This window comes from Hylobates moloch, unplaced genomic scaffold (genome assembly GCF_009828535.3).
Source record: "Hylobates moloch isolate HMO894 unplaced genomic scaffold, HMol_V3 SCAFFOLD_3, whole genome shotgun sequence".
In the NCBI taxonomy this organism is placed as follows: domain Eukaryota; kingdom Metazoa; phylum Chordata; class Mammalia; order Primates; family Hylobatidae; genus Hylobates; species Hylobates moloch.
Window position 1 is genome coordinate 30,043,399 of NW_026652278.1, and position 20,293 is coordinate 30,063,691.

Below are 20,293 nucleotides of genomic sequence, written 5' to 3' on the forward strand. Positions count from 1 at the left end.
AAAGAAAGAAAGAAAGAAAGAAAGAAAGAAAGAAAGAAAGAAAGAAAGAAAGAAAGAAAGAAAGAAAAGAAACAAAAAAGAAAAAATGCTCATCAATGGGTAGCAGGTGGTTGGAAAAAAAAAGTTTGGTTTGTTTTGAGACGGAGTCTCACTCTGTCTTTCAGGCTGGAGTGCAGTGGCACTATCTCTACTCACTGCAACCTCTGCCTCCCAGGCTCAAGTGATTCTTCTGCCTCAGCCTCCCGAGTAGCTAGGATTACAGGCATGTGCCACTATGCCTGGCTAGTTTTTGTGTCTTTAGTAGAAATGGGGTTTCACCACGCTGTCCAGGCTGGTCTTGAACTCCTGACCTCAGGTGATCTGCCCGCCTTGGCCTCCCAAAGTACTGGAACTACAGGCGTGAGCCACCGTGCTCGGCCTAATCCAGGGTAAATTTGTGCCTAAATTAAGCCAGGCACGGTGGCTCACGCCTATAGTCCCAACTACTCGGGAGGCTGAGGCACGACAATCACTTGAACCCAGGAGGTGGAGGTTGCAGTGAGCTGAGATCGCGCCACTGCACTCCAGCCTAGGTGACAAAGCAAGACTCTGTCTCAAATAAATAAATAAATAAATAAATGGATTACTGATATACACCATAGCATGCATGAATCTCAAACTCATTAGGCTGAGTGAAAGAAGCTAGAGAAAAAAAGAGACCATACTGTATCATTCCCATTATATAGAACTCTAAAAACTGTAAACTAATCTACAGTGACGGAAAGCAGCTGGCGGTTACTTGATTATGGCAGAGGCGGCAGGGGTGCAGCAGGGAGGAGTAGGAGAGGGGATTATTTAAGGCACAAGGGAACTTGTGAGGGTGACAGAAATGTCCACTAAGTTCATGGCGCTGATGATTTCACAGGTATATGCATATGTCAAAACACATCAACTGTGCATTTTAAATATGTGCAGTATATTTTTGTCAGTTATACTTTAATAAAGCTGTATTTTAAAACCTATTAAATATAAGCGTAAGCCAGCCGCAGTGGCTCACGCCTGTAATCCCAGCACTTTGGGAGGCCGAGGTGGGCAGATCGCTTGAACTCAGGAGTTCAAGACCACTCTGGGCAACATGGTGAAATCCTATCTCTACAAAAAATACAAAAATGAGCCGGGCATGGTGGTGTGCACCTGTCCCAGCTACTCCAGAGGCCGAGGTAGGAAGATCACCTGAGCCCGGGAGGTTGCAGTGAGCCATGATCACACCATTGCACTCCAGCCTGGGTGACACAGTGAGACCCTGTCTCAAAAAATATATATAAGAGAGTGAGAGGAGGGAGTAGGGGGAAAAAAGTGTTACTTCTATAAAAACTAAGATGAATCAGTTCCTCAAAAAATTAAAAATAGAATTGCCATATGATCCAGCAATTCCACTCTGGGTGCATACCCAAAAGAATGGAAAGCAGGGACTTGGACTTGAACAGAATTCATAAACCCATGTTCATAGCAGCATTATTCACAATAACCAAAACATGGAAGGAACCCAAATGTTCATTGACTGATGAATGGATAAACAAAATGTGGCACATACATACAATGGAATATCATTCAACCTTAGAAAGGAAAGAAATTCTAATATATGCTAAAACAAGGATGAATTTTGAGGACATTATGCTAAGTGAAATAAGCAAGTCACAAAAAAACCAAATACTGTATGATTCCACTTATCTGAGATACCTAGAGTACTCAAATTCACAGAGACAGAAAGTAGAATGGTGCTTGCCTGGGGTTGGGGGCACTGGGAAATGGGAAGCTAGTGTTTAATGGGTACAGGGTTCCAGTTTGGGAAAATGAACAAAGTTCTGGAGATGGATGTTACAAAATAACACATGTACTTAATACCACTGAACTGTACATTTAGTAAGATGGTCAAATTAAATGTTTAAATTTTATGTTATGTGTATTTTACCACAATTTTTTTTTTTTTTTTTTTGAGACAGAGTCTCGCTCTGTTGCCCAGGCTGTAGTGCAGTGGCACGATCTCGGCTCACTGCAAGCTCCGCCTCCCGGGTTCACACCATTCTCCTGCCTCAGCCTCCCGAGTAGCTGGGACTACAGGCGCCCGCCACCACACCTGGCTAGTTTTTTGTATTTTTAGTAGAGACAGGGTTTCACCGTGTTAGCCAGGATAGTCTCGATCTCTTGATCTCGAGCTCCGCCTGCCTTGGCCTTCCAAAGTGCTGGGATTACAGGCGTGAGCCACCGTGCCTGGCCTACCACAATTTTTTTTTAAGTACAGAAACAAAAACTAAGTTGAAAGCTTTGGAAAGATGCCCTAAAGGATTGTCCATTAAAAATGCTATCACACTCGGGAGGAGAACAAGACTGGAACCCTCTAGCACTCCTCCCCACCACAAAGATAGCCAAAACAATGAATAAACAATGATATAGGTATATATATAGATAGATAGGTAGAGAGAGAGAGAGAGACATGCAGTTTCGCTCTTGTCACCCAGGCTGGAGTGCAATGGCACAACCTCGGCTCACTGCAACCTCTGCCTCCTGGGTTCAAGAGATTCTTCTGCCTCAGCCTCCCAAGTAGCTGGAACTACAGGTGCCCACCCCCACGCCCAGCTAATTTTTGTATTTTTAGTAGGGAAGGGGTTTCACCATGTTGGGCAGGCTGGTCTCAAACTCCTGACCTCAGGTGATCCACCCGCCTCAGCCTCCCAAAGTGCTGGGATTAAAGCCCTGAGCCACAGCGCCCAGTCAACATTGTTATTTTAACAAAAATAACTGAGGGAGAGTGCCAGAGTTCATCAGATGGGTGACAGAAACTTGAGATGGCTACACAGAGAACAGAAGAAAATGCTGGGACTCTACCACTCCATCCCCCCACCAGGATCAGCTGGGAACCAGGAGGTAAGCAAGAGGGTGCCAGCAACCCCCATCAACACCTTGGCCAACTACAGACCTCACCACTGGAGTCCCCTGTAATTCTCACAGGCACCAAGCTCAGCTGAGGAAGCTGCCTGGAGTCCACACAGCAGTGCTCCTCCAAAGAAGAAGCCAATGCTGTGCCATGCCCCCTGTGCCCACATGGCTACTCTGCTATGCCATCTTGGAATTGGAACAACAGCTGGAGCACGTCTTGCTGCCGGGGTGAGTCGCCATGGGTCCCCTTCATCCCTGAAGCTAAGCCACCCTGCACCCCAGCCCAGTGGCCCAACATCCCCAAGCCAAGCTGCCAGCAGCTGTTACACCCTTCCCTGCAGGGCCCAGCAGAGGTAGAGCCACTCCATCTACCCCTCCTTCTGCCCCCTTGGGCCAGAGCCTAACTGATTTCCTAGGTACCCTGCCTCCTAAACACAGTACCTTGGCTGCTCAGGACAGTCACATCTCTCTGGTGCCTAAGTTGAAGGAGTGCCTTACATCCCAGAAAACAGTACCTTGGCTACCTGGAGCAGTCACTCACCCGAGTGCCTAAGCTAAAGTGGTGCTCTGCATCTCAGGGAAATAGTTCCTGGGCTGCCCAGGACAGTCATGTCCCCTATCACCCCCAAGCATGAACTGAAGCGGCACACCAGCCCCCAGGGAATCAGTGCCCTGGCCAAGCTGAGCAACTGTGCATCCCAGAACTGAGCTGACCTAGTACCCCATGTCCCAGGGAAATAGAGCTGTGGCTGAACTGAGACATCCTGCCCTACAGGCCAAACAACCCTAGTACTCTGTTGCCCCAGAGCTGGGCTAGCCCTCTAGAGCCTGAGCCGCTGACATACCCCTCTCCCTGGGGAGTAAAGTCATCACTGTGCTGTTCCTTGCCCCCTCAGTGCCCAAACAACAGCTGTGCCCCACCTTTCTGGGATACTTGCTGCCGCTGCACCTGGCATCACACAGTCAGGAATATTGCCAAGCCCCACTATCCCTTGTTCTAGAGTCACACTACACAATGCCTCATCCACTGGGATCTGAGTTGCTGCTGAACCCTATTGGCTCAAGTTCCTGAATTGCAGCCATGCCTTGTTTCCCAGGCCCAAATCTTTAGAGCACTTCTTCCCAGGAGTCAGGCCAGTACTGTGCCCTGTCCCTCCCAGCAGTAGAATCACAGGTACAACCCAGCCTATGGGTCTGAGCTGATAGGGGGTGCTTCAGAGTCACAGATGCTGGCTCTGTGGGCAACATATATCCAACCCTGCCACTGACAGCAATATTGCACCCTATGACCCAGGTGGCCTAATAGGCTTGCAAGACCCTCAGCCTAGGACCCCAGCCCCACAGCCACTCTAAGCACCTGCACCTGGAACTCAGGGCTGCTGCAGCTGCTTGTAGGCCATGTCAGACTTGATACCAAGAGAGATCCCCTTGGCTAAGTCTTCCCGTTGTGAGTTAAATGAGAATAGGAGGACCTCAAGAGCTCTCAAAACTGAGGACATTAACAACCTATGATGCCAGTGTACAAACATCTACAGCCTAGGCCACGGGGGTGCTCACAGTTATTGCTGATATCCATTGCAGCTGAAGAAGCTGCATAAAGACCATACCATTGCACCTATCCAGAAACAGAGTCATCACACTCTTTCCAACTGGCACACTCCAACCCAACTGCAGATGAAAACCTTTCTCTACAAAAGCCATTCTAAAAAGTTTGGAAGAGGTGATTGATCCACTAGATGTACAGACATCAATGTGAGGATGTGGGGACACAAGAAACTCAAAAGTCAAGAAAATATGACACCACCAAAAGAACATAATAACTCACTAGTAAGAGACCCAAATGGGAAGGAAATTCACAAATTTCAAGAAAAGGAATTCAAAAAGGATCTTAAGGAAATCAACAAGATACAAAAAAAAAAAAAATACAGATAGACAATCTGATAAAAATCAGGAAAACAATTCACAATGTGAAAGAGAAATTCAACAGAGATAGCAATAATTTTAAAAGAAACAAACAGAAGTCCTGCAGCCGAAAAGTTCAATGAATGAAATAAAAAATGCAGTAGAGAGCTTCAACAGCACTTGATCAAGCAGAAGAAAGATTCTCTGAACTGCCGGGCGCGGTGGCTCACGCTTATAATCCCAGCACTTGGGAGGCCGAGGCGGGCGGATCACGAGGTCAGGAGATCGAGACCACGGTGAAACTCCGTCTCTACTAAAAATACAAAAAATTAGCCGGGCATGGTGGCGGATGCCTGTAGTCCCAGCTACTTGGAGAGGCTGAGGCAGGAGAATGGCGTGAACCCGGGAGGCAGAGCTTGCAGTGAGCCGAGATTGTGCCACTGCACTCCAGCCTGGGCAACAGACCAAGACTCCATCTCAAAAAAAAAAAAAGATTCTCTGAACTTTAAAGGTAGGTCATTTGAGCCAGGTACGGTGGTTCACGCCTGTAATCCCAGCACTTTGGGAGGCCGAGGCGGGCGGATCACCAGAGGTCAGAAGTTCAAGACCAGCCTGACCAACATGGAGAAACCCCATCTCTACTAAAAATACAAAATTAGGCCGGGCACGGTGGCTCAAGCCTGTAATCCCAGCACTTTGGGAGGCCGAGGCGGGCGGACCACAAGGTCAGGAGATCGAGACCATCCTGGCTAACACAGTGAAACTCCATCTCTACTAAAAATACAAAAAATTAGCAAGGCGTGATGGCAGGCGCCTGTAGTCCCAGCTACTCGGGAGGCTGAGGCAGGAGAATGGTGTGAACCCGGGAGGCGGAGCTTGCAGTGAGCCGACATAGCGCCACTGCACTCCAGCCTGGGCGATAGATAGAGTGAGACTCCGTGTCAAAAAAAAAAAAAAAAACCCAGCTACTCAGGAGGCTGAGGCAGGAGAATCACTTGAACCTGGGAAGTGGGGGTTGCAGTGAGTTGAGATCACGCCATTCCACTCCAGCCTGGGCAACAAAAGTGAAACTCCATCTCAAAAAAAAAAAGAAAACAAAAAAGAAAGGTCATTTGAAATTACCCAGTCAGAGAAAAAAAGAAATAAGAACAAAAAGGTCAAGAAAAATTACAAGACTTATGAGACATTATTAAGCAATCAAATATTTGTATTACAGTAGTTTTAAAAGGAGAAGAGAAGGGCCAGGCGCAGTGGCTCAAGCTTGTAATCCCAGCACTTTGGGAGGCCGAGGCGGGTGGATCATGAGGTCAGGAGATTGAGACCATCCTGGCTAACACGGTGAAACCCCGTCTCTACTAAAAATACAAAAAAATTAGCCGGGCATGGTGGTGGGTGCCTGTAGTCCCAGCTACTCAGGAGGCTGAGGCACGAGAATGGCGTGAACCCGGGAGGCGGAGCTTGCAGTGAGCCAAGATCGCGCCACTGCACTCCAGCCTAGGCGACAGAGCAAGACGCCATCTGAAAAAAAAAAAAAAAAAAGAGAGAAGAGAAGGAAAAAGGTGTAGAAAACCTATTTAATGAAATAATAGCTGAAAACTTCTGAAGTCTGGGGAAAGATGTGGACATCCAGATCAAGGAAGCTCAAAGATTCCCAAATAGATTCAACCCAAAAAGGCCCTCCCTGAAGCCATTATAGTCAAATTGTAAAAAGTGAAAGATAAAGAAAGTTCACAGACAAAGCCTCCAAAAAAAGACAGAGAATTCTAAAAACAGCAAGAGAAAAGCATTGAGTCACATATAAAGGAGTATCTATTAGACTAAGAGCAGATTTCTCCACAGAAACCTTACAGGCCAGTAGAGAATGGGATGATATCGGCCGGGCACGGTGGCTCACGCCTGTAATCCCAGCACTTTGGGAGGCCGAGGCAGGTGGATCACAAGGTCAGGAGTTCAAGACCAGCCTGGCCGAAATGGTGAAACCCTGTCTCTACTAAAAATGCAAAAAAATTAGCTGGGCATGGTGGCGGGTGCCTGTAATCCCAGCTACTCGGAGGCTGAGGCAGAGAATTGCTTGAACCCGGGAGGCGGATGTTGCAGTGAGCTGAGATCATGCCACTGCACTCCAGCTGGGACACAGAGCAAGACTCCGTCTCTGACAAGCCATTAGCTAGACTAACCAAGAAAAAAAGATAAAAGACCCAAATACATAAAATCAGAAATCAAAACAGAGACATTACAACCAATACCACAGAGGCTGCTCTGCCTGTGGAGTAGCCATTCTTTTATTTCTTTACTTCTCTAATAAACTTGCTTTCACTTTACTCTGTGGACTCGCCCCAAATTTTTTCTTGCATAAGATCCAAGAACCCTCTCTTGGGGTCTGAATTGTGACCGCTTTCCAGTAACATCTTCCATGGTGAATCACAAAGGGATGATACTGAAGAGACCCCTGACCCAAAGAAAATAGATTGCAGCATCAATTGGCCAACTTTGGAGTCAAGAAAACTTTTCAATTATTTACAGCTTTTAGCAATTGAGTAAAGAATCTTCCTGTAAGCAAAACTTGGAGCATATTTCTTTCTCTCTATTTGATTTCTCCAGAATTTGGAAACTATTTGTGAGTATTCTTAACTTATGGCAATATAGTTATTTACATAAGTGCAAAAAGCAACTGTTTTCTTTTTTAACAGAACACAATTGGAGACTGGTTCTTTTACCAAGGCTTTGACTGGAATGGCATTCTCTCAGATATAAACAGATTCCTTTAAGGAATAAAAGCCCCTATGGCCGGGTGTGGTGGCTCACGCTTGTAATCCCAGCACTTTGGGAGGCCGAGGCGGGCGGATCATGAGGTCGGGAGATCGAGACCACGGTGAAACCCCGTCTCTACTAAAAATACAAAAAAATTAGCCGGGCGTGGTGGCGGGCGCCTGTAGTCCCAGCTACTCGGAGAGGCTGAGGCAGGAGAATGGCATGAACCCAGGAGGCGGAGCTTGCAGTGAGCCGAGATCGCGCCACTGCACTCCAGCCTGGGTGACATAGCGAGACTCCGTCTCAAAAAAAAAAAAAAAAAAAAAAAAGGAATAAAAGCCCCTTGGGAAAACTGGCCTCATATCTTGTCTACACAGTCCCTGTACAGGGTTCCTCACCTGTGGTAGTATAGAATGTCATTTTCTGGCAGGCTAGGAGCCCCAGGTTATCTTGGGATCTCAAGAGGAGAGAAATTTACCCAGCTCATACAGGTATTTGCAGTCACAAACCCATGGCTCAGCTCAAGGCTTTAAAAAGTCTAATCCATGATTCCTTATGGAACAAAGATCCATCAAAGGCAATTTTAAAAGGTGCCTATATGGCAAATAATTATTCTCGCTGTACTTCTACAAATAATCAAGACAATTATAATAAGACTAAAGCTTATTTTGTAAACGAAACTATGATTTGGTTTTAATGAAAATGAAGACTGGAGAGAGAAAATTTGTGTTTCAAAAACTATGGTACACCTGTTATTAAATTCTAGTCTTGTTTGTTGTTTTTTAGTTTTTTTCTGCAATTTAGATTGACCCTGCTTATTTCTGTGAATCAGTTAGTGATTTCTGGCTGCTGCTCAGAAGAAACAAGAGAAATAGGTAATATAAAAATCTGGATCAGTCTTCTAATTCTGGGCATATACTGGAATTGGGTAGCAACCCCAAATCAGCTTGGTTCCAACACTTGCCCAGTTCCTGGAAAGACTTCTCATTTAGTTTAGTTGGAATGCTTTTACTTATATTGATTTACTGTTGTGAAACATATTGCTGTTGTACTCATTGTGCAGGAATGCAGGATAAGCTTACTCAACAATTTCTTAAATTGAACACTTATTCATCTTCTTGATATCACCTTTTGTCAGAAGTCAGAGTTATGAATGACCCTCACCATACCAACATTTTCTTTTTTTTTTTTTTTTTTTTTTGAGATGGAGTCACGCTCTATTGCCCAGGCTGGAGTGCAGTGGCACCACCTCAGCTCACTGCAACCTCCGCCTCCCAGGTTCAAGCAATTCTTCTGTCTCAGCCTCTTAAATAGCTGGGACTATAGGCACACACCACCACGCCTAGCTAATTTTTGTATTTTTTTTCTTTCTGTTCTTTTGAGACAGAGTTTCACTCTGTTGCCCAGGCTGGAGTGCAATGGTGCGATCTTAGCTCACTACAACATCCACCTACAGGGTTCAAGTGATTCTCCTGCCTCAGCCTTTGAGCAGCTGGGATTACAGGCACCTGCCACCACACCCAGCTAATTTTTGTATTTTTAGTAGAGATGGGGTTTCACCAGGTTGGCCAGGCTGGTCTCAAACTCCTGACCTCAGGTGATCCACCCACCTCAGCCTCCCAAAGTACTGGGATTACAGGCATGAGCCACCATGCCTGGCCTAATTTTTGTATTTTTACTAGAGACAGGGTTTCACCATGTTGGCCAGGCTGGTCTCGAACTCCTGACCTGAGATGATTGGTCCACCTCGGCCTCCCAAAGTGCTGGGATTACAGGCGTGAGCCATTGTGCCCGGCCTTTATACCAACGTTTTCTGACTGAGCTCCTCTCTACTCTAAATACAAGAGACCCTAATAGATAGAAATATCATCACCCCTATTCAGCCAGCAGAAGTTAGAGAAGATAGATATTCATCCCTCTACAAACCACAGGATTAAGGGTCCCCTTGTAAAAGGGAGGGAGAAATATGTCAGAGGTGTTCAAACCAGAGCCACTCCATCTTCAACAGGGCCTAGGTAAAATGAGACTGAGACATGCTGAGCTGCATTCCCAGGAGGTTAGGCATTCTTAGTCACAGGATGAGATAGGGAATCACAAGATACAAGTCACAAAGACCCTGCTGATAAAACGAGATACAATAGGCCAGGTGCAGTGACTCATGCCTATAATCCCAGCACTTTGGGAGGCCAAGGTTGGCAGATCACCTGAGGTCAGGAGTTCAAGACCAGCCTGGCCAACATGGTGAAACCCCATCTCTGCTAAAAATATAAAAATTAGCCTGGCATGGTTGTGCATGCCTGTAATCCCAGCTACTTGGAAGGCTGAAGCAGGAGAACTGCTTGAACCTGGGAGGTAGAGGTTGCTGTGAGCCAATATTGTGTCACTGCACTCCAAGAAAAAAAAAAGTGCAATAAAAAAATCCAGCCAGCCAAAACCTACCAAACCAAGATAGCAATGAAAGTGCCAATAGCATGCTAAAAAGACACTCTCACCAGTGCCATAACAGTTAACAAATGCCACGGCAACATCCCTAAGTTACCCTATATGGTCTAAAGGGAGGAGGAACTCTCAGTTCCAGGACTTGTCTGCCCCTTTCCTGGAAAACTCAAATAATCTACCCCTGATTTAGCATATGATAAGAAATAACCATTAAAATAGCCAATCAGGAGCCCTCAGGGCTGCTCTGTCTATGCAGTAGCCATTCTTTTGTTTCTTTACTTCTCTAATAAACTTGCTTTTACTTAAAAAAAAAAAAAAAAAAAAGATGATACCACAGAAATACAAAGGATCATTAGAGACTATTACAAACAACTATACACAAACAAATTAGAAAGCCTAGTGGCTATAACCTGGCATTCATATGCAGAAAAATAAAAGAAAACCAGCCAGCGTGGTGGCTCATGCCTGTAATCCCAGCACTCTGGGAGGCCAAGGCGGGTGGATCATGATGTCAGGAGTTCCAGACCAGCCTGACCAACATGGTGAAACCCCATCTCTACTAAAAATACAAAAATCACCCTGGCGTGGTAGTGCGCCTGTAATCCCAGCTCCTTGGGAGGCTGAGGCAGGAGAATCGCTTGAAACCAGGAGGCAGAGGTTGCAGTGAGCTGAGATCATGCCACTGCACTCCAGCCTGAGTGACAGAGTGAGACTTTGTCTCAAAAAAAAAAAAAAAGAAAAGAAAAGAAAACCTAGCAGAAATTGAGAAATTCCTGGACACATGAAATCTACCAAGATTGAACCAAGAAGAAATAGAAAACCAGAACAGACCAATTCCAAGTAACAAGATTGAATCTATAATAAGTCTTCCATCAAAGAAAAGCACAGGACCTGATGGCCTCGCTGCTGAATTCTACCAAACATCTGAAGAAAAACTAATGTCAATTCTTCTCAAACTCTTCCAGAAAATTAAGGGGGAAAGAATTCTTCCAAACTTATTCAATGAGGCCAGCATTACCCTATACCAAAACCAAACAAGTACACAACAAAAAAAAGAAAACTACAGGCCAATATCTCTGGCAAATATAGATGCAAAAAATCCTCAACAAAATACCGGTCAACCAAATTTAGCAGCACATCAAAAAGATGATTCACCATGATCAAGTGGAATTTATCTCAGGGATACAACATACACAAATCAATAAACACAATATATCACATCAACAGAATGAAGGACAAAAACCATATGCTCCTCTCAGTAGATGCACAAAAAGTACTTGATAAAATTCAACATCCCTTCATGATAAAAACTCTCAACAAGTTAGGTATAGAAGGAATATATCTCAACACAATAAAGGCCACATAGCACAAAATCATAGCCAACATCATACTAAAAGGGGATAAGTTGAAAGCTTTTTCTCCAAGATCCAAAACAAGACAAGAAAGCCCACTATTACCACTTTTATTCACCACAGTAGTGGAAGTACTAGCCAGAGCAATTAAGGAAGAGAAAAAAATAAAGAGCTTCCATATTAAACAATAGGAAGTCAGATTGTCCCTATTTGCATATAAACTGTCATATATAGAAAAACAAAAGACTCGCTGACACAATGGCTCACACCTGTAATCCCAGCACTTTGGGAGGAGGAGGCGGGTGGATCACTTGAGGTCAAGAGTTCGAGACCAGCCTGGCCAACATGGTGAAACTCCATATCTACTAAAAATACAAAAAGTAGCCCAGCATTATAGCGGATGCCTGTAATCCCAGCTACTTGGGTTGCTGAGGCAAGAGAATGGCTTGAACCCAGGTGGAGGAGGTTGTAGTGGGCCGAGGTGATGCCACTGCACTCCAGCCTGGGCAACAGAGTGAAAGTCTATCTCAAAAAAAAAAAAAGAAAGAAAGAAAGAAAGAAAAAAACTCCACCAAAAAAACTCTGAGAACTAATAAACGCATTCAGTAAAATTTTAGAATACAAAATCAACATACAAAAATCAGTAGCATTTCCATACACCAACAACAAACTAGTGGAAAAAGAAACGAATAAAGTAATCCCATTTACAATAACTACAAAAAAAATCTAGGAGTAAATTCAACCAAGGAAGTGAAAGATCTCTACAATAAGAACTGTTAAACACTGATGAAAAAAATTGAAGAGGACATAAAAAAACTGAAAGACATCCATGTTTATGGATTAAAAGAAGTAATATTGTGAACATGACCATACCACCCAAAGCAATCTACAGATTCAATGCAACTCATATCAAAATACCAAAGACATTCTTCACAGAAATAGAAAAAACAATCCTAAAAATTGTATGGACCCCATCCCCCATATAGCCAAAGCAATCCTGAGCAAAAAGGACAAAGCTAGACATATCACACTACCAGACCTCAAAATATATTAAAAAGACCAAAACAGCATGGCACTGGCATAAAAACAGACAAACAGACCAATGGAATAGAATAGGAAATCCAGAAATAAACCCATGTATTTATAGCAAAACTGATTTTCAATAAAGGTGACAAGAACATTCATTGGGAACGGAACAGTCTTTTCAATAAATGGTGCTAGGAAAACTGGATATCCACATGAAGAAAAATGAAACTAGAGCTGTACCTCTCACCATATATTAAAATCAAATTAAAATTGGTTTAAAAGACTTAAATGTAAGACCCAAAACCATAAAACTACTAGAAGAAAACATAGAAGAAATGCTTCAGGACATTGGTCTGGGCAAAGATTTTATAAAGAAAACCTCAAAGCACAGGCAACAAAAGCAAAAGTAGACAAATGAAATTATATCAAACTAAAATGTCTCTGCATGGCAAAGGAAACAATCAACAGAATGAAGAGATCACCTGCAGAATGGGAGAAAATATTTGCAAACTATTCATCTGACAAGGGGTTAATATTCAGAATATACAAGGGACTCAAACAACTCAACAGCAAAAAACAAACAAAAATCCTCCAATTAAAAAATGGGCAAATGAGCTGAATAGATATCTCTCAAAAGAAGGCAGACAAAAACCAACAAGTATATATTTTTAAATGTTCAACATCACTAATCATCAGGGATATGCAAATCAAAATGATAATGAAATATCATTGCACCCCAGTTATAGTGGCCAATATCAAAAAAACAAAAAACAACAAATGCTGGCAAGGAGGCAGAGAAAGGGGAACTCTTTCTGCAGGCGGGAATGTAAATTAGTACAGCCATTATGGAAAACAGTATCGAGGTTCCTCAGAAAAACTAAAAACAGAACTACCATATGACCCAGCAATCCTTCTACTAGGTATATATCCGAAGGAAAGGAAATCACTATGTCAAAGAGCTGCACGCCCATGTTTACTGCAGAACTCTTCATAATAGCCAAGATATGAAATCAACCTAAGTGTCAATCAACAAGTAAATGGATAAAGACAATGTGGTATATATACACAATGGAATACTATTTAGCCATTTAAAAAATGAAATTCTGTCATTCATGGCAATGTGAATGAGCTCGGAGGACATTACGTTATTGAAATAAGCCAGGTACAGAAAGATAAATACCAAATGTTCACATTCATATGTGGAAGTGAAAAAACGTTCTCATAGAGGTAGAGAACAGAATAGTAACCAGAGGCAGGGAAAAGGAAGGGGGAGAGGGATAACCAAAGGTTGGTTAACAGATTCAGAAGCACAGCTAGATAGGAGGGATAAGTGCTAGTGTTCTATAGCACTATAGGGTGACTATAACTAACAACAATTTATTGTACTTTTTTTTTCTTGTTCTTTTCTTTTTTTTTGAGACAAGGTCTTGTTATGTCACCCAGGCTGGAGTGCAGTGGTGCCATCGTCTCTCACGGCAGCCTTAAACACTTGGACTCAAGTGATCCTTCCAACTTGGCCTCCAGAGTAGCTGGGACTACAGGCATGTGCCAACATGCCTGGCAATGGTCTCAACTATGTTGCCCATGCTGGTCTCAAACCCCTAGCCTCAAGCAATCCTCCTGCCTCAGCTTCCCAAAGTGTTGGGATTACAAGCTTGAGCCACCAAGCCTGGCTCTGTATATTTTCAAATAGCTAGGAGAGTGGATTTGAATGTTCCCAGCACAAAGAAATGATAAATGTTTGAGTTGATACACATATTAATTACCGATTTGATTATAACACATTGAATATATATATCAAAATATCACTGTACTCCATAAAATGTACAATTATTATGTGACAATTAAAAATAATAAAGGCCAAAAAATACTGTCAAATTATATACAGGCAAGACAACTGTAAAATCCTCAGTAAAAAAAACTAGAAAGATTTTGACCCTAAATAATTCAAAAGCATCTTTAGGCTCCTGTTGCACTTCAAAGCAGCCAACACTGACTACTGGAGAGGGTGCCTTAGCAGGGTTCCTACAAGAGGTACTCAGGGAATTCCAACCAGCAGATCACGGCTCTACATCAAGACACCAACTAGTAAATGCAAATTCGTGTGTTTTGGTGAAAATATTTATGTATGTATTATTTTATACTACTATTCCCTACATTGATGTTTTACCTAACAAACCAATAAGGTTTCATTCTGATTGCATGAGACAAAGAGGACTTCTTGTTTTTTTTTTTTTTTTTGAAATGGAGTTTCGCTCTTGTTGCCCAGGTTGGAGTGCAATGGCGCAATCTTGGCTCACCACAACCTCCGCCTCCTGGGTTCAAGCGATCCTCCTAAGTAGCTGGGATCACAGGCATGTGCCACCACACCCGGCTAATTTTTTTTTTTTTTTTTTTGTATTATTAGTAGAGATGGGGTTTCTCCATGTTGGTCAGGCTGGTCTCGAACTCCCAACCTCAGGTGACCCGCTCACCTCAGCTTCCCAAGGTTCTGGGATTATAGGCGTGAGCCACCGTCCCTGGCAAGAGGACTTTTAAGAACATAAAAATGAAGACCCAGAAAAAAAAACACACCAAAATGCTGACTGTCAGGCCTCGAGCCCAAGCCAAGCCATCATATCCCCTGTGACCTGCACGTAAACATCCAGATGGCCTGAAGCAAGTGAAGAATCACAAAAGAAGTCAAAATGGTCAGTTCCTGCCTTAACTGATGACATGCCACCATTGTGATTTGTTCCTGCCCCACCTTAACTGAGTGATTAACCTTGTGAAATTCCTTCTCCTGGCTCAGAAGCTCCCCCACTGAGCACCTTGTGACCCCTGCCCCTGCCCACAAGAGAAAAACCCCCTTTGACTAATTTTCCACCACCCACCCAAATCCTATAAAACGGCCCCACCCCTATCTCTCTTCACTGACTCTCTTTTCAGACTCAACCCACCTGCACCCAGGTGAAATAAACAGCCTTGTTGCTCACACAAAGCCTGTTTGGTGGTCTCTTCACACGGACACACGTGACATTTGGTGCCAAAACCCGGGCAGCTAGCATTCCAATTTCTGTCCCTTACGGCCAGTTTTTCTCCTTCTCATCGATCACTCCCACCTACTCTCCCACTGAAACTTCCACCTATCAATATCTTCCCACACAAGGCAAATGGTTCTTGGACCAGGGAAAATATCTCCTTCCAGCCTCATGGGCCCATTCTATTCTATCGTCATTTCATAACCTCTTCCAGGTAGGTTACAAGCCGCTAGCCCGCCTCTTAGAACCTCTCATTTCCTTTCCATCCTGGAAATCTGTCCTTAAGGAAATCACTTCTCAGTGTTCCATCTGCTATTCTACCACTCCTCAGGGATTGTTCAGGCCTCCTCCCTTCCCTGCACATCAAGCTCAGGGATTTGCCCCCGCCCAGGACTGGTAAATTGACTTTACTCACATGCCCCGAGTCAGGAAACTAAACTACCTCTTGGTCTGGGTAGATACTTTCACTGGATGGGTAGAGGCCTTTCCCACCGGGTCTAAGAAGGCCACCACGGTCATTTCTTCCCTTCTGTCAGACATAATTCCTCAGTTTGGCCTTCCCACCTCTATACAGTCCAATAACAGACTGGCCCTTTATTAGTCAAATCACCCAAGCAGTTTCTCGGGCTTTGGGTATTCAGTAGAACCTTCATACACCTTTCTGTCCTCAATCTTTAGGAAAGGTAGAACGGACTAATGGTCTTTTAAAAACACACCTCACCAAGCTCAGCCTCCAACTTAAAAAGGAGGACTCTGTCAAGGATAGAGGCCAAAAACTCACCAACCAAGCAAGTAATTACACTGAACCCCTTGGGCACTCTCTAATTAGATGTCCTGGGTCCTCCCAATTCTTAGTCCTTTAATACCTGTTTTTTTCCTTCTCTTATTCGGACCTTGTGTCTTCCATTTAGTTTCTCAATTCATCCAAAACCGTATCCAGGCCATCACCAATCATTCTATACGACAAATGCTCCTTCTAACAACCCCACAATAGCACCCCTTACCACAGAATCTTCCTTCAGCTTAATCTCTCCCATTCTAGGTTCCCACGCTGCCCCTAATCCCGCTCGAAGCAGCCCTGAGAAACATTGCCCAGTATCTCTCCATACCACACCCCCAAAAAATTTTTCCTGCCCCAACACTTCAACACTATTTTATGTTATTTTTCTTATTAATATAAGAAGACAGGAATGTCAGGTCTCTGAGCTCAAGCCAAGCCATCATATCCCCTGTGACCTGCACGTAAACATCCAGATGGCCTGAAGCAAGTGAAGAATCACAAAAGAAGTCAAAATGGTCAGTTCCTGCCTTAACTGATGACATTCCACCATTGTGATTTGTTCCTGCCCTACCTTAAGTGAGTGATTAACCTTGTGAAATTCCTTCTCCTGGCTCAGAAGCTCCCCCACTGAGCACTTTGTGACCCTCGCCCCTGCCTGCAAGAGAAAAACCCCCCTTGACTGTAATTTTCCACCACCCTCCCAAATCCTATAAAATGGCCCCACCTGTATCTCCCTTCGCTGACTCTCTTTTCGGACTCAGTCCACCTGCACCCAGGTGAAATAAACAGCCTTGTTGCTCACACAAAGCCTGTTTGGTGGTCTCTTCACACGGATGCGTGTGACACTGACATTAATCATTTATAAGTGAGTTATTATTTTTTCCTTCATATGTTCTTGGATTTTCCTAAAAGTATATGTTACCTTTATAAAAATTTAAGCAATAAACTGTTTTTAAAGCAACTATCTGGGCCAGGAGCAGTGGCTCACACCTGTTATCCCAGCACTTTGGGAGGCTGAAGCAGGAGGATCGCTTGAGGCCAGGAGTGTGAGACCAGCCTGGGCAACATAGTAAGACCTATCTCTACAAAAAATTTAAAAATTAGCCAGAGTATGCTGGTGCATGCCTGTAGTCTCAGCTACTCAGGAAGCTAAAGTGGGAGAATTGCTTGAGCCCCGGGGGGTCAAGCTACAGTAAACCATTATCACGCCACTGTACTCCAGCCTAGGCAACAAAGCAAGACCCTGTCTCAAAAAACAACAACAACAACAAAAAACTATTGCTGGTGATGGTAGTAGAGTTTAAAATGGTGACAAAAGTGATGACGATGGTGTAATGTGATGTCCAGGACAGGTGGCCCAAAACAACAGGCTCAAGGGAGATTTGGCATTTTCTGGATAAGCCCTTAAGGGGTTCCTTAATCTCTATGGAGGGAACCAGACCCGACCAGCCCTCAGATGCATAAGACGTGGAGCCCAGGCACTGACTCCCAGGGACTTGCGCCAAGGCAGGTGAGCCCAGGACTCCACTATGGTTATATTACACACTTCTGGATACCTAGCCCTGCCTGGGCACTGAGGGGAAGAATATGAGAAGGAAACAAAATTTAACCTTTTCTAGACATAGGCACAACCACTGGCAATCATGTATCAATTATCTCATTTATTCCTCGATACAACTGGTCAAAGCAGCAAGTCCACTCTGCTGACCATACTCTCTTTTGGGAGGGGACAGGGCTATAAAAGTTCATTTTTTAAAAAAGTGTTTTTTTAATTTCTTTCTTTTTTTTGAGACAGAGTCTTGCTCTGTTGCCCAGGCTGGAGTGCAGTGGCACCATCTCAGCTCACTGCAACCTCCTCCTTCCAGGTTCAAGCAATTCTCCTGCCTTAGCCTCCCAAGTAGCTGGGATTACAGGCACCTGCCACCATGCCCAGCTAACTTTTTTGTATTTTTAGTAGAGACAGGGTTTCACCATGTTGGCCAGGCTAATTTTGAACTTCTAACCTCAAGCAATCCACCCGCCTCGGCCTCCTAAAGTGCTGGGATTATAGGCATGAGACACCACGCCTGTAAAAGTTTAAACTGTAAAAGCAATATGTGCTTATTGTTAAAAATAAATAAATATAACAGTACTGATTTGTGTGGAGTAAAAGCATCCCGTTCCCCAACACTACTCAACCCCAGCCAATTCTCCAGAGGTAGCCCCTGGTAACAGTTGGGTGGGTATCCACTCAGCCTTGGTCTGTGTGTGTACAAATAAACAAAGTAAATATGGCTGAGTGATAACTAGATGCACAGGTAGATATCAAGGTATGGAACCACAGAATAGAGTTGTTCCCCAAGATACTTGCACTGCTCACTCCCTCACCTCCTGCAAATGCCATCAGGTCTTCTCTGGCCAACCTATTCAAAGTGCTGTTCCCCAGACCCCCAAACTCATAATCCCTGTATCTGCCTCACTAATGGTTTCTTTCTCTCCAGGGCATTTTTCATCATCTGACATCCATATGTTATGTTTTTGGGTTTTAAAAATCTGTCTCTCTTCATAAGAATGTAATTCCATGAGACAGAGGACTTGTTTCCTGCTGTATCCTAGTACTTAGAACAGTGCCTGGCACACAGTAGGCATTGACTAAATACTGGTTGAAAGAAAGGAATGAAAGAAAAGAGGGAGAGGGAGGGAGGGAAGGGAAGGGAGAGGAAGGGGGGTAAGGAAAAATGTAGCACTCTAAATGCAAACAGGCCCATACTATACATATTACACAATTTGCTCTTTTCTCTTAATAATATAGTAGACTTTTTTTTAAAATCATGGTACCTCATTAATGTGAAAAGCTGCAAGGTATTCCTGTGAATAGATGTCATCATTTACTTAACCCACTGCTTCCTTCCTGAAACTCTGTGTGGGCAGTAAGTGGAGAAAGGGGCAAAATAAGGTACTCCCAGTCCATGGCTCTTGGCAATAAGCTTTCCCAAATTTCAGTCTAGGAAATTAACTGTTAATGGATCAGGGCATGCAAAGTTATCCTCAAGAGACATAAAGGAGACCTGGCTGGAGGTGAAGAAAAGATGTGTTCATTGGATGCCAAAGATCGGTGAAAAGGGGATGTCACTGAGGCACACCGCGGTGAGGCCCGTGGGAGCAGAGCCAGGGAGATGGTGGCCTGCCAGGCCCAAGTGTTGGGTCCTCCTGGCAGGCATTTCCCTGTTGGTGAAGTGGCCTGGGCAAGGCTCAGAGCCCATGGGCATTGAACTCCCAGACTGTGTTCTCAACTTGCCAGGCCTACAGCAAGTTCACCCAGCACTCAAAGAGCTGCTGCAGGGGAGAAGGTGCCAGGAAGTCCATCTGACAGAAAATTTCTCTTTGGGAAACAGTACATTGACTTCTGATTTGATTCATGAACCTTTGTGGACTTGACTACAGAGAGCCAGGGGCTTCCAGTCCTATCAACTCAGAGGAGACACAGAGGAGATGAAATTTGGGGCCAGCTCAGGCGAAGGCCAGATGTGGGCAGGAGAGGACTCACTAAGGAAACCAGCCCCTCAGGCTGACCTGCCTAGCTCCTAGCTCACAAAGCCATTGTGTTGAGTAAATGAGGTCAGAGCTGTGGGTCTTGGGGCTCAGGGCCTGGTACACGGTAGGAGGTCATTAAACAGTAGGTATTTCTTGTTTATTATTAGAAGTTTGAGGAAGGTGAGTAATGGCATAGGGCAGGTCACACAATGGTGACTCACGCCTGTAATCCCAACACTTTGGGAGGCCAAGGCAGGAGGATCGCTTGAGCCCAGGAGTTCAAGACCAGCCTCGGCTATATAGTGAGACCTCATCTCTACAAAAAGTTTAAAAATTAACTGAGCATGGTGGCACATGCTGGCAGTCCCAGCTACTCAGGAGGCTGAGATGGGAGGATCCCTTGAGCCCAGGAGGTGGAGGCTGCAGTGAGACGAGATCACGCCACTGTACTCCAGCCTGGGTGACAGATTTGGACCCTGTCTCAAAAAAGACAAAAGAAAAGGGAGGGAAGGAGGGAGGGAGGGAGGAAGGACGGAGGGAAGGAAAGAAGGAAGGAAGGAAGGAAGGAAGGAAGGAAGGAAGGAAGGAAGGAA

At 44.4% G+C, this 20,293-nt stretch overlaps 1 protein-coding gene and 1 long non-coding RNA gene across 3 annotated transcripts in view; one reads left to right on the top strand and one right to left on the bottom strand.

Annotated features, from left to right (window-relative positions):
* The window catches only part of NEURL1 (neuralized E3 ubiquitin protein ligase 1), a 112,832-nt gene that overhangs the window by 69,404 nt on the left and 23,135 nt on the right, over positions 1-20,293 (bottom strand). The window lies entirely within an intron of this gene.
* Positions 19,786-20,293, top strand: part of LOC116484002 (uncharacterized) — a 37,917-nt gene continuing 37,409 nt past the window's right edge. Inside the window, exon 1 of the long non-coding RNA XR_004252423.2 lies at positions 19,786-19,842. This is a non-coding gene — a long non-coding RNA (uncharacterized LOC116484002). The remainder of the gene's footprint in view (positions 19,843-20,293) is intronic.